Source organism: Apodemus sylvaticus, chromosome 20 (genome assembly GCF_947179515.1).
Source record: "Apodemus sylvaticus chromosome 20, mApoSyl1.1, whole genome shotgun sequence".
NCBI classification, from domain to species: Eukaryota; Metazoa; Chordata; class Mammalia; order Rodentia; family Muridae; genus Apodemus; species Apodemus sylvaticus.
The window spans coordinates 36225661-36241680 of NC_067491.1; positions in this window are offsets into that span (position 1 = coordinate 36225661).

Here is a 16020-nt window from a genome sequence, read left to right on the forward strand (position 1 = left end):
CAGTTAACTGGTTCAATGTAGCTGCAGGCAGCTACAGTTACTGTCAGAGGAAGAATCCAGAGATGAGGCAAAATAAGGAACTAGGAGAGATCTTTCACTACCAAGAATAACATCAACACTCAACTGAAGAGAGTCAGTATTTCCAAGTGAGTCTTGTGAGTCTGGAATGGCACATATTATAGTCAGTGAGTGTAATAGAGAGGAAGAGCTCATGAACTAAGCTATAGGAGACAATGGAAGATTTCTGAAATAGGATAGGACTTTCCTCCAGAATAGGGTTTACTCTTCACTTTTGTCTTCATAGAAGGTTTTTGGATACATCATGATATCAGATGCACATGGGAGCAGAACATGGGAGAGAAGGCATTATAGTGAAGCAAAATACAGCAGCCATCACTCTTGGTCAAGTTGGTCACAGCTAGTTCCAATTGGGTCTTGATTTTTACTATTGGAACAGATGTGTGACATCATACTATAACCCAGCTCTGCTGCTCCACCAACATTTAACTGTCGTGTATGTGCCTGCCTCTTTTATGATGTTATCTGGACTTTCGGGAGTGGGGGTCCAGAAAAGGGGAAATCATTTGAAATGTAAATAAATATATCAATAAATTTAAAAAAAAGAAAAAAAGAAAAAAAAAGAAATGAACATTGGGCCATGCAGACTAACATGCAGACTTTATGGGGATGTCCTCAGTTTACCCTGTAGAGTTCTGGAACCAGAAGAAGATTCTAGGTCAAATTCTGCATTCATCTGTCACATCTCTTCAGCTTTCCCTGTGTTTTTTGTCTTTCGTGACCTTGCCATTTTTTTAAGTGACCAGGTCAACTATTCTGTAGACAATCCCAACATTTGAATTTATGTGGTGATTCTTCTTAGAATGGATTTGCCTAGGTATAAGCAGCCTTTCTGTCAGGAATGATTAGCAGGTGGTGTGTTCTTTTCAATGTATCAGAGACATGTGATGTCCCTTTGTGCTGTCACTGGCATTGTTGCCTTGATCACTTGCTCCAGATGTCTACTCATTTCTGTGTGGTCAAGTTACTGTTTCTCTATTGAAATTAGTATCCCGTGGGGAGGCATCCGTGGTTTTCCATCAGTACCACATGATAGCCTCTGTTGGGGTTTTGTCTAAGCTCCACCCCACACCTACCTGGCAATAGCCAGGTATGCCCCGCCCCAGAGATCTGGCCCACTATAAGAGGGGCTACTTGCCCCTCCCCTCTCTCTTTGCTCTCCGCTCTCTCTCGCTCTCGCACACTCTCTCACCTCTCTGCCCCTGGGGCTCTTCCCCCCTCCACGTGGTCATGGCCGGCCTCCACTCTCTCACTCTCTCTATTCTCTCTCTCTCTCTCTCTCTCTCTCTCTATCTCTATCTCTATCTCTATCTCTCTACCTCTCTCTCTACCTCTCTCTCTCTACCACTAACTCCCATCCCCTATTCTGAATAAACTCTATTCTATACCATGTCTGTGTGTGTGTGGTCCCTCAGGGGCAGAGGTGCCCAGGCAAGGGCCTGCCTGGACACCTTCCCCCACGCTGCCTAGCCACACTCACCTAACCCCCTATACTCCCCCCTTTAAGCCCCTTCATCCTGCTGCCGAAAGTCCTTCAGCCTCTGTTTTCAATACCTATATCTAGCCTCACCATATACTCTTCCCCATCTGTCTGCATTCTACTTGGTACTTTTGTAGTTAAGTTTGCCAATGGTAACACCTAGAAAGGTGTAGGGAGGTCTAGGGATATATTACTTTACTCTTCTCTCTATAGTCTCTTTCTCTGTGGCAGGCTTCATCGCCAGTAGAAAGTCAGGTAGTTCATCTCTCAGGTTGAATTTCAAGATGCTGTCATGGCCCACTCTTCCATGTTGCTTTAAGTCTAGGTGTAAAGAATGCATGCCTCATAATTTATTTACACTTCCCCTTTATGAACTGCCCATACACCTCCCACTTCTAATGTGTCATCTTTTCCCTGCCCTGATATGTACAGTACAAGCTCTTATTGCATCATTAGCTTCTTCTTTCCTATTTCTTCAGCTGCACATAGTGCTTGCTGGACTTCCAGTGTTCTGAACAACTTGCTTTTTATATCAACCCTGACCTGTGCCAAAAGAATCAGGGAATTGGATCTACCTATTCTGCTCTGTAGCCAGATCGTCAACATGTCTGGGGCCTTTGTCTTACTTTCACATCCTTAGAGTAATTTTTACCTGAAGCTTGTTGCCTCATATCCTGACTTTCATCATGATCTAAACCCCAAGTAGTATTTACTTTCCTGAGAGAGGCTCTAATGTCATCTTCTCTCCTCTCTGTACGGACCTATATGTAACTGTTATTAGAATAAGACCAGGCTGCCCACTTTTCAAAGGGTAGTGCTTGCAAAATGAGAGTTGTAGCAAAGTATTCAAAGGCTAGCCCTGAAGAAGATAGAAGGGTGATGTCTTCAATGTCTCTTTGGGAACAGGGTATTAGGAGGCAACACAGTTGTTTTATAGATGAGGGGAATAGGGGCTGGGCAGGAACGCTATGTGTTTAGTGGGGACACCTCCATTAGATTGTGCCCTCTTCTTTCTTTTCTGGATAGATCATTATAGTGGACTTTGAACTTCTGGGGCTACTTCCAGTTAAATTTCATGGCAATTCACAGGCTTTGCACTGTTCCACACAGGACAAAACTCAAGGAGGAATATTGCAAAGGACACATTGCCAAGGTGCATCTAAAGAAAGAAAGATTTTAGCAGTTAGCATCTCAACCATTGAGGTAGAGCTCCTAAACACTCTTACAATGAATATATTATCTTCCAAGTACACTGCAAGCTTTGCAAACAGATCAGGAAGTTGTGGAATAGAGGGCGTGCTAACAGGATAGGAAGGGGAGTTGAAAGTAAGTCTGGCTAGAACTGCCCAGTTCCAAACTTAGGGAGGTTTATTGTGAGTTCCCAAGCCAGATGAGGGAGTGTAGAGTTCAGGCCATCCGGCCATACCCTCTGACAAGCTTTGAGAGAGCACAACCAGAGTTGGGCCACTCCCTATCCAAATCAGGCTTGGGCCTCCTCAACCCTATAGAGTCAAAGGTCCTAAAGAACTGTAGAGCCATTTAGGCTTCTGTCCCACCCCTCACCCTTCATCCCCCTCAGTCAGAGAATTAGCTTCTCAGAGATCACGTGACTGACAGTCTGCTAATCTAACTGATATACTTGGAAAGTCCCTGCCTCCTCCCGAAGGCTTTGGTATTTGAATTGTTGCATCACTAATATTTGCCTGTCTTCTGCAGGCCCCGCACATGCAAATTAGGCATATTTTCTCTCTTATTCTTTTTCCTCCCCCCCCCCCCCACTTGAGTTCTATAAACTAGGCCGCCATTTCCACAAAGCTGTCTGCTGACAAAGTCTACCAGCCTCTACTGTACTCACCACTGCCCCGACACTCTGCTCCCAGGCTAGTCCACACCCTGAGATCACAGGTGCACAAAAGCTCTGGGGGGGGGGGGGAGTGAGGGGGGACACAGAGTCTGTCTTCTTGCTTCCAACTGGGGTTGACCATCAGGAACTCTCGCTGGAGATTCCAGGAAGAGACTGAGTGATGGACGAGTTTCTATAACTACTCATTTTTTCCCCCTTGAGCTTTTTTGCCCCCTCCCACTGGAGGTCAGAGTTTTTCTCTAGGTCGTCCTCAGCTTCCAGATTCCAGGCATTAATTTCTATCTTCTCACCATTTGGCCTAAACTTTATTGAACATTTTTGCCTCTTCCTGTAGAATGTCAATCAACGAAATGATGGATTTTACTGAAGGGAGAACATCTAATGAAGTGGCCATCTGTGAAGATCAGAAAACAAGTCTCGGTACCACCGTCCTAAGGATAGCATTTAAGGCTAATTATAGGTGAAGAAGCAGGATGGTCTGAGGTATGGGGAAAGGTGATTGGGAGGCAAGGGGAGCAAGGTAATTTAAGGTCTGTAGACGCATAATCAGACTTCCTGGCTCCTCAACGGATGCTTGCGCAGAAAATGGCAGCTTAGGGTGTTCTGAAGGTGGAAATTTAGCCCAGGGACATAAAAAGGTCACCGCTAGCTATTTGTGCAGGCCCAGAAGAATGGCTAAAGGTTTGAACCAGTTTGAGCTGCATCAGAGTTACTGAAGAAACAGTGATTGTTACCATTGTGACCCATTGTCTGAACTGTTATCTTTTGCGAAGTTAATGGGAGTATTTGGGAGTGTTCCACTTCTCTATTGAACTCTAAACTCAGTGATGAAAGTGAATAGTCAAAACCTAGGGAAGCTGGAAACTTTACTCGGGCTCTCCCTTGACTTCCAAAGGATGACGACAGCCTAGGTGGGTACCAGATTACCGCATTTTGCTTTGAAGTTAAATTCCATACCTTGTAAAGTCCTGTGTACCTTTTGTCAAGCCTCCTTGAATTACTCCAACCTGGGTGTGACAGGCTGCCTTCTCGGACCCAGCCTGATACAGTTTGTATGGATTGCCTTTTCTGGGTTTGGGGTTTTCATTTTGCTAGATTCTGTGGGTCTGAGACTCAGATGCCTGCTGCGTTCCAGTTTGAGATTGTTGTGCTCTGCTGAACCGGCTGCTCAACGGTAGCCTACCTTCTTGGGCACCTGTCCTGTAGCTGGATCAATTTCTCCCAGTGTTGTTCCTGCCCAGTCCTGGCTCCAGTCACCCCTTACTTTCACCGTTAGAGTATCAGCATGCTTTCCAGCAGAAGCAGTACTTGCTCAGGGGAGGACCTGACTCTCTTTGAAAGCTACACGAGACAGACTTTTAAAATTTGGACCTCTCCCTTATGAGGCTAAGAAGGACCCCGGAACCATCTAATCCTGTTGTAGTATGGATGCAGAAATGGATCTATATTGACATACAGACCACCAGAATTTTCTTTTCAGAGTCTAACACTATGTGCCAATTTAAATTTGCATTTTTTGATACTGAAAAATAAGTATAAATGAGCTTCAATCTGATAGGTTTTACTGGCAGGGATGTCTTCTGCCCTCCTGATAAGCCTATACATTCCTCTATAGATGGAGATATTTGAAAGTGTGTTAAAAGACCAAACTAGTAAAAGCCTGGTCACATTTTCAATATCTCTAGCTTATTGTTGTGTTTTGGGTAATGGAAGTTTTATATAACTCAGAAATGTGTCTTTGTGAATATCTTCAGTTGTACTAGGTACAAAGGCTAATTCACAGCGGAAGTTTCCTAAACTGAAATAAATTACTTACATTTGGAGTTTTCTAATACTGTTTGTTATGTTAGGAATATATTTACTCTGTTTAGAAATAAGTTTGAACTGTGTTTGGGGGTGGCCTAGTATCGACTCTGATGTTTTAGAATTGCTATTCACAGTCACTTTTGAGTTGGAAAGTTCATGGCTTAGACTTTGCTACTGTTTATCTCATGTTAAATGACTAATGACCTTGGTCCAGTTCCCAGTGTGGTCTGTATGCTTATTTCTGTTGAGGTTGGCGTTAATAGATCTTCCCAGCACAGATGCCAAAGAATGACCTGGAATAGACTTTGAATTAATTTCCAACTTTGAAGATACTCCTTCTAGGTCAGAATTGAGGCCAACTCGTAGCACCAAAGAATAGAGCAGAATTGTCAATGACTGCCTTTCCCCTCATCCATGAGTTGAATATTTATCAAAGTTATCCAGTCTAAGATGTGGGATGCATTCATTAGTAAGAAAACTAGTGACATAGGATCCCTCCTAACAATGTTCTAAAGTTGAAAATATCTATTTTAAAACAGGCATGGACTACTTTTTTTTTTTTTAACAATTTTATAAACAGGGTTCCTGATTACAAGCAGAGCTCTTGTATTACTTAGCTGATACTTTTTTGTCCAGTGTCATCTAATTGAGCATTTTTTTTCCTAGCTAGGCAATCATCAAAGAATAAGTAAAATCAAGAGAAATCATTAAGGAGATGAAGAGCTAAAAATAAAGTGATAAAATTAGGTTTTGGTACTCTCAATTACATGACATGAGGTATACTGACTTCATCCCAGTCAACTCAAGAGCTTTTTTTTCTCTTCCTTTTGTTATCTGAAATAAAAGCATAGAATACCAGCACTTGTAGAGGTGCTAAAAATGATTGTTTTAACTCTGAATTTCATATTGAGTAGGAAATTTCTTGGGCAAGCCAGAGCTACAATATGCCTCTGCTAATAATATGATCTAATTATGGATGTAATGGCTCTGAGAAAGTAATATAATAATCCTTCGTTCATCTGTATGTATATATTTTGAGTCGCTGAGAGAGGCAGTCACATACGTAATTAGTTGTTATTTTATAAAACAAAGCTTGCAATAGTGGAGTAAAGAATAAATGAACAGATAGCAGAAGCTTGCAAGAAGTAAAACATGTTAGAGATAAAATTTCCTCCTCCTCATTGCTTTTATTACAATTTCTGCTTCTCTATTGTTTGCTTCTTGTAGATTTGTTCTAATTTATTGCTAGCCTTTGATCTGGAAATCTTTGCTATTTAACTGTCGTGTTACACAATATAGAAGGCAAGTGGAAAAATACAAAGGAGCCTTGTGCTAAATGAGGTTTGGACTGCCCCAGACATCTTTATCTAGAGGTGCAAACCAAGCTGTTAATGGAAACTCCGAAAGTTCTGTGCCCATATCTTAGCTTCCAGATATAATGTGGCTGCAACGTGGCCGGAGCAGGGAAAACTATCAGGTCATTCATAGAAACCTGTCTTGCTACTTTGATGCCTGGAATTTTAAAAGCTGAAATTTTAACTCTTGACAATGAGATTGCTATCACAACACGTTCTCAAGCAGGTTCTTTTCTTCAGAATCCCTTTGCATAAATAATGCCCTAGAAGGGCTGTCCTCCCTTGTCCACTTAAAGTGGAGGACATTTCAGCGTTACTCTGGGGAATAATCTCTTGTCTTTATTGAGTACCCAAGGGGACAGTTGATAGTATATTCATTTAAAGCTTGGGCCCAAGGTGGGTGCTTTCCATGATTCAACTCAGAGACTTCACTGATGTTTTACCTTAGTGCTCCTAAAGTTGTTTTTATAGATTATTCGAAGGTTAGCACCAGTTTAAATATACCACAAAAACTGTGGTTGAGGGCCTCTAACACAAGTTATCTCAAGTGTCAGCACCCCAGGTGTTCAGATCCTGCCTCATTTTTCTTACTGACCAGCATCTCAGACTTTCCACATGTGCCAATTGAAAATGTAATATTGAGGTCAGGGGAAAACTGGTCCAGTTCTGAAGCACAATATCATTAGCATGCTGCTGATACCATCCTGAGGCTCCAACTGACCGACCTCAGCTCTAGAAGGCATTGAATAATTTTCAGGCCTAAGGACAGGGTGCATGTTTTGTGGCTTTGAACTTGATGCTTTTATGTCAAATTTAGCTTTGGGGTATGTCTCAACTGCTATGACTAATTGCTTTAGTTTCTGAAAATGTGGATTTAAATCAGGAGACTTATCATCTACCACTTAAGAAAAAGTGTATTAGTAACTAATGTTTTTGCATCTGTAAAATGCTGTCACATGTACCGTGTCCTTTAATTCTCTTGACAATCCAGCAGGGCAGGCCAGAAGATATTTTTATTCTATTTTACAGATGAAAAAACTGAGAGTTGAAATAGGCTGAAAGTTTTTCCCAGGGTGCTGCAGAACTGATGTCTGATCTTCTGGCTCCTGGGCCAGAGCCCTTTCTATTGTGCGGCCCTGGTTGTCAGCAAGAGAAAGACCTTTAGTCAGCCAGCTAAGCACACTTACACCTAGGCTATCCAGAGCTAGGTACTAATGATGGATCCAACGTATACATATCTTTTTCTTTGTAACTCTACAATGATTAGTTCAATTATTTTATTTGATAATTACTTAATTAAAGAGTATATAATGATTAGTTAATAATTTTCTTGGAAAAAATCTGGGTAAGTTACATTCAATATTGTGTTGATGTTCAGTGTTATTTTTTGAGATTTCTTTGTTACAGTTGTCAGGTGGTTGTTTCATTTACTTTTAGATAAATTTTTGTTGTGTTTTCTGACTACTAAGCAAACACACACACACACACATATATGTATATACGTTAACATTACCTTAGTGCTCCTAAAGTTGTTTTACAGATTATTTGAAGGTTGGCATCAGTTTAAATATACCACAAGAACTGTGGCTGAGGACTCCTAACAGTCTTACCTCAAGTGTCAGCACCCCAGGTGTTCAGATCCTGCCTCATTTTTCTTACTGAGCAGCATCTCAGACTTTCCATGTGTGCCAGTTGAAAATGTAATATTCAATGAGGTATGATTTACATACTGCATTTATTTAAAAAGTCAGTGTACTAATCAGAAAGGTATTTCATTTGCAAAAGATAAAGAAAATGAAAACATGAACAGATCTGGAATGAATAGATAGATATTTAAAATTAAGAGCTGTGTCAACTACCAATTTTACAATTAGATGGTCTGTTATATAAAGACATTAAACTCATTATCAAAGGGATTTGAGGCATACCCTGGTTCTTATCCTGTACCTAGGTGCTTTTACTCTTTGAATATCTGTGCTATGTCACAACTAGGACAGCATTTGTGTTACTTACATCTTCTCAGCCCACCAGATGGTTTATAACATCCACATGTAAAATATCCAATAGTCTAAAGTGTGTCCTACTGCTTTCTCTGAAGAAAACACTAATCTCAAAGATCAGATAATTCAGTTTTAGAGATGGATAAATAAATATAGACCTCTCTTGAGTGACTGTGCTTCCTTGATATACTTACCACCAAAATAAGCAATATTTGGATATATAAATAGAAGTATGGAAGACCTTATGATGCCTAGCCATACTTCTTTTTATTGGCTATGAGTTTTTTGAGTTCTTTAAATTTTAATACTATTATACTATTTATTTATTCATTTATTTACATGTGTGTTTCCATATGTGCCCTTGCACACATGTGTGCAATGCTACACAGAATTTAACAGACAAAAACTTAGGAAAGTTTATGCATTGCCAACTTAGTGTCCATTCCACAATAAAGTCAGATAGTAGAGTAGATTAAGCCTGATTCTAAGACATTTTTTTAAATATAGATTTTAAATCTATCCTTTCACTGTAGCAAAGGACGATGCATAATTAGCTCTTCAGGCAGACACCCTGCATGTTAAGATATGATAGTATTAATACCATAGTTCAGGGTTATTATCCATTAAGCAGATTTTTGTAGGAGGCCCCGAGGACCTAACTGTCAGGTCAAACACTGACAGATCACAAAAGGGAAAGGTTGACCATTTCTCATGGGCACGATGCTGTCAGAAGCATAAGGACTGTGGCACTGTGGTAATGAAAAACTCTGAATTTAGGTGAAGGTCATTGCTGATGAGATGGAGAAAGAATTAGACATAAACAGTAGGTTTGAATCCAAGTTTCACAGCAGTACAAAACCCCAGACTTATCAGTGTTCTAGGCCATGCCACATGGGCTCCAAGACACATGTGCCTTTCTGTCATAATTTAGAAATAGTGAACATCATGAATGCCAATAAATTGGGTAGATCGCACCAGCAGCATGACAGCAATCCAAACTGTCCTACTGTTTATTTGCTTACTCATCCACACATGTTTTGTAGCTGCAGATTTTGTGACTCTTGAATCACATTAAAAGAACCTGGAAACTATGGTCCAGAATGAGATTATGTTATCCACAAGGCACTTACTGTACCATAGAATTCAAGTGAATCCCTAAACTATTATAACAGTTTCTCAAACAACAAATTATAAAACTCTACTAGTAAAGCCTTTCTAGACATCTGATTCTACCCCGTTATTGGTTACCAGGTTAGCCCATTTTAAAAGTTAGCAATTGTGCCTAGGGCCTTAAACTCTCTCTATTACAGAATTTTTTTTTGGTATCATGGAATCTTATTTATCAAAAATTATTATATTGGTTTCATTAGAAATAGCTAGAAGTAGTAGAAAAGTTTAAAAGTGAGTGGTGAACAGGAGTAACCAGAGCAAAGTGTGAAGTTCAGTGTGCCATGCATGGTACTGGGTTGTATTGTAAGAGCAAAGCTCTAGTCAGAAAGCAAAACAGGAAGGTTGATTCCACACATTTCTTTTAAAAAAATCAATTGACTTTTTTTTTAGAATCTCATATAGGAGTCCTGAATTTACATCATTTACCTTATCTTTTCTCCTCCCGTTTCTTCTCCTGAATCCAGCTTCCATTCCCTCTCAGATTCATTGCTGATGATACTTCCATATCTTCTTGATGTATTCATATATTCATGTCTATCTATATCTATACCTATATCTATCCTGTCTCTTCAGTGTCCATGTTAGATTTTGTTAAAAGTTTTCTTATGCATTTATTGAGATGAAACTGTGATTTTGTCTTTCAGCCCATTTATATGATTTATTATATTCATTGACTTACGTATGTCGAACCATGACTTATCTCCAGAATTAAGCCAACTTGATCATTGTAGATGATATTTTTGATAGATGCCTAGATTTCTTCAGTGTCTGTTGTAATAGTTCCTTGTTACTTCTGATTTGTTCATTTGGATTTTCCCTCTTTTGGATAGTTGATCCAAGGATCAACTTCAAGGTTTATTTTATTTATCTTCTCTTATGTTTTTGGTTGTGAATCTAGTCTTTAATGGCTGAGCCATCTCTCCAGCCATTGTTTGTCTTCTCAAAGAACCTGCTCTTATATTCATTCTGCCAGCCACCAGAAACCTCCTTTTGCTTTGTTGGGCAGGTGAATTCAAGAGACTCCTAAAACAAAGTAGGCTACTGCCTTTGCCTTTGATTACTTCCTTGGTTGAAAGTAAAACATATTGGGGGGGGGGGACTGGGAAAGGGGAAAGCTTTTGGAATGTAAACAAAGAATATAGAAAATATAAAATATATATATGTAAAAGAAAGTAAAACCATATTGCTGAAGATACAACCTACTTTGGCCCCAACACTTAGATAATTTGGGGCCTAATTATCTGACCTAAACCTCCCTCCCTGAGGATTAAGTTGAATTGTACTGGATGGTGTTTTATAAGCTGCCAAGAGAGGAAAGCAATCAGTATTCCTATTCAGCTCTGGTGTCTATGAACCACAACAATGGCCAGAACAGAAAGTTGTCCCTAAAGATACAGTGGCAGCTCTTCTTGTGTGGTAGCTGACAGTTACCTAAGTAGACTTGGGGCTCAATTAACAGGAGGGATATCATGACTGGTACAGGAAACCTAGCTAACTACCCATGGCTGGAAAAATCATAAGGAGATTATTAAAGGAGAACTTCCTACTGTCACTTTGCTAAACCAGTATAATTCTTAAGTGTAACTCTCATCCTGCATCACAGAAGCTTCTGGCCACAGAAAAGAACAACTGCCTGTGGTGTGTCTAGCCTCAATGGATACACCTACAACACAACTCCTATCTCTAAGGCGCTGAGAACATCAAAGAAGAAGGATGGAGAGATCATAAAATCTAGAGGCCCAGAAAGTCTGCTCTAAGATTGTGTGTCCCAGTTATAACCTGGAGACTATACCCATGAAATGTCAGCAATATGGCTGTTCAAATAAGATATGAACCATGACAACACCAGTTGACCTGCCAGTGGGGATGGGAAATCTCCCAGAGATAAAGGCCTATAAGACTTTTGAGAAGGAGAAGTGTCCTTCCCAGAGATGAGCTCTTTAATTGATTGTCCATTCTGAAGCAAGGTTTATGTGTTGATTTCATACATATGAAACAATAATAGTTAAAGAGAAAAGGCCATACATTTGAGAGGAAGGGGGGATGAGTGGGTTGAAAGAGAAAGGAAGAAATTCTGTAACTATGTTTTAATTATATGAAATAAAAACAAACAACTCCCACTCCTGAAAACACCCAAAGCCAAGTTTCCAGACCCAGTGCAATCCTCACTGGAGGTCCGACATGTTCTACAGTGTGCTAATTCTGTAAAGGCTTGTGCTTTGGGGTTGACTTGTTGGCTGGCAGTGCCAACCAACAGTGCCAGAGACTAAAGTGATTTGTAGTATCAGGAAGTAGCGACCTCTGAGGCTGCTGGGGGTAAGGGCTTACTCACCTTGTGTTTCACCACAAAATTTCCGCCTTTTATCTTTCCAGGAAGGATTCCTCAAGATTCCTGCAAGGCCAGTGAACTGGTGTTTCCGGGAGGGTGTTGTGTTGTGTTTTGCTTCCTCCCCTCCCACCTCACGTCTGCTCACCCCACCCCCACTCCTTCACCTTTTCTCTTCTCTTCTGGAAAGGGCAGTCCTGCCAAGGATATCAACCAAACAGGGCACATGAAATTCAAGTAAATTTTGGTACTTCCCTTCTTAAGGCTGAACCAAGCAAGCCAGTAAGAAAAAAAGGGCCTTAAAAGCCAGCAAAAGAACCAGAGTCAGCCCCTGGCCCTGCTGTTAGGAGTCCCACATGAAGACCAAGTTATGTAACTGTAACACATACACACAAGGTCTAGGTCAGTCCCACATAAGTTCCATGGTTGTTGATTCAGTAAGAGGAACAAAATTTTGAGATCAGTATATCTTTAACAATTGCAGTATAAATTTTAATTCCCTCCTTCCTCTTTCTCCTTCTTATTAACAGGACTTCATGTAGCCCAGGCTAGTCTGAAGTTACTGAGGATGACCTTTAACCTTTGAACTCTACCTCCCCAAGTGCTGGGAGGTATGACCTTTAACCTTTGTACTCTACCTCCTGAGTGCTAGGAGGTATGACAAGCCCTTTTATTTCATTTATTTTTGTTTTTATATGTATTCCCTACTGTACATTTAAATGTGTATTTTGGCTTTAAAAATATTTACATTTTCCTGAATTTCATTGTATCAGAAAAAGCATAACATGCTGAGGAATCAGTTAATCAATATAGGGTTAAGTAGATATTAAATACAGAGTAAATTTAATTCTCTGTAAAGCATCAAGCCTTGACAGAAAGCTGCTTTTGTTCCTATACTTAGAATTCTTACAATTGCTCTAAAAAAGCTAGCTTATTTTTGTAATCTTTTTCTTTTGTTCCTAAATGGTTGGGTATCAGGATTCAAGCTGCTATTTCCAAGCAGCTATCCACAAATAACATACCGAGTGTTTAGAAAGTCTATACTGCTAACAAGTTCTAAGTCAAATTGGATAAGATGCTACTATAATTTTCAATTAAATACTAGTTTTTAAATGACTAGAAACATACTGATGTAATTTCTAAACGTATTGATCAGATACATATAATTTATAAAATTAATGTGACTCATCACACAAAAAATGTAGAATTATTTTAGGGTTTCAAAAAATTTAAAATATTTTTGAGGTGTGTGTGTGTGTGTGTGTGTGTGTGTGTGTGAAGCTCGGTTGTTCCCACGCCACAATGCAGATATTGAGGTCAAAGGGCAACTTTCTGGAATTGGTTCTCTGCTTCCTCTGTGGTTCTCTGGAGTCAAGCTCAACTCAGGCTTTGGTGGCAAAGGGCTTTCAGCTGCTGAGGCATCCTCACACCCCCATATAATTTGTGTCAGATTGTGTGCTGTAGATGCTTGAAGATTATTCTTTAGATGAAAATTGACAAGAAGGCTTTGAATGACTCCCATGGGAAGAAAGGAAGCTCGAACGGGTTGGTTTGAGGAAGGAGTGGGACCTGGAATGGTGTAGGGTCTTGCTAGCCGAGCAGGAGAGGGTAGCTAGTAGTCTTCAGCACACATATATCAGCTTCTGCTATCTGTTGCTATCTGTGATGACCCAGGTAAGACTTATACTCACGGAAAGGGATGGGTCACATGGCCACTGCTTGGTTCTGGGAATAAGCCCTATATAGGATTGGCAGTCCTACTTAAGTTCATACCTCAGGAAGAGCAGAGGAAAAAGTGCTGTTTTGGAATATGTTGAATAAATAGCATAACACATCTTAACACATAGGCTTTCTCGGTTCCCAATTAGTCATTCATTATTATAGTTGAATTATATAATATGTGACTAAGAATAAAATTATGTAAACCTGAACAATATGCAAAGCATTTGATGTAGGATTAACCTGGGTCAAAGCTAGTGAGTCATGTGAACATCTCTCTGGTCACCGTTGACTGCCGTGAATGTTTTTGATAAACTCCGGGTGACTCAAACCTGCTCCTCACTTAAAGACCAGTACATAAACAGTCCTTTGATTTCCCAATTTAGCATGTCCATTCTTTCTACCAAAGCAGATATTTTGCTTCTTGGCATGATGATGCCACTTTTTTGTGGCAACAATATCTCAGCTTTCTGTTTGTCTCAAGCGAAAAGAATTTCATCCATAGATGTAGATTTGGGCCAAAAGGCTGAGCTTCCTAAGGAACAACCTGGACCAAAGAAAAGCCAGGATCTATGAGGAGGATAAATCCAAGGAAAATAAAGTTAAGGCCTACAAAGTCGAACTCCACTTGAAACCACCACTGCTTGTATACTATTGCTTGTATGTATTGTTAATGAATAAATATCCATTTGAACCTTTATGCTAGGATAAATGGATGCTATTTGATTCAGAAACCACCTTAACTGCTCAGTTCCCAGAAGAACCATTTTCAGCCCTGGGAGCTCATGAGTTGATATATGGTATGTAAATTTACCTTGATGAATAACAACTTTATTATTTATCAAGAATAACAAAAGCTAGACTTAAGGTGGAGACATGTTTGTTAGATGATTAGATATGCATTCTTCAGGGAATCTTAGCCTTCTTGTTGAAGTACATTTATTATCTAGGTAGTAATTTTCAATTCAGAAAGAATATATTTTGATTTTTTTTTATACATGGTCTTCCTATGTATCTGGAATTGGCCTTGATCTTGTATGTTTCTTAGGATAGTCTTGCCCTCTGGAATGTTGGGATTATACATGTGTGCCACATCTGGACAAAGTGACTTTGTTTTTCTTTGTGTCTTCTGAGTACATTTTTGTGTCTTCTCCAGTTTTTAGATTTTAGTGCATCATCTTTCTATTAATGCTCTCAAATATTGTTTATTTTATTTTTTTGTTGGAGAAGAGGAAAGTACAAAGTGTGTTAGATATTGAACAAGCCTACGTTGAATTTAGGTGCTGGTTTTCTGAGTAGTCTACTTTCGATATTTTCTAATTGGGCTGTGCATTAGTTTCACCTCAGTAGTTTTAAAATAATGGTTCTCAAACTTTAGTGTGCACCATTTCACTTGGTAAAACTTTAAAAGATTCTTAGGCCAACCCCAAGTTTCTGACTCAGTAATTCTAGGGTGGGGCCCCCAGTTTTGCATTTATAACTAGTTCCAGGCCAGACTGATACTATTGGTCTCTAGACCACTGCTTAGACTTTTTTTTTTTTCATCCCTCATGAGCTAAATCAGATTCTTCTGAGGAGGGGAGGCTTTAAGGCTCCCCAGATGATTTTAATGGAGAGCCAGGCTGAGAACTATTGTCCTAGATGGCTGGGTTTTATTTCCTGCCTAAGAACTTCCAGAGGTTCATCGTTCCAATAAAACATTCCCCTTCACCTCTCACATGAACCCCTTGACCTACACATTCTATCTCACTAGAAAAAGTCAATAAACTTAAATGAAAGAAAAGAACAAGAGTTGATTACCCAGGAGAATCACTGGCTGAGAATCAACTCTCTGGTCTCAAAACTATAGATAAGTTTAAGAGAATTTCTGGAATTATATTACTGGGGTTCAATCAGCTAGGATAGATAGTTTAGTGAGGGGTGTTAGATGCAAAGATTAGGGGGGAGATTGGAAGCTGCAGGAAGGCCCCAAATTGCTGTTGAAGCTATCACTGCAGTCCAGGAACCTGGGTTTCAGGAAGGAAGCTAGAACAGAGGTGAGCTCAATCAGTAGTAGCTCTCATATTAGTCAATAGGGAGGATTCAGTGGGCACTTGCTGGGAGTTCCAGCTTCTTGTGTCTTTGAATAAACAGTTGAAGAGATACACACAGATGGTAACCAGCAAAGTGAGAATTTATTAAAGCAGGGTATATTTCCGGGGGGGGGGGGGCGGGGTTGGGGA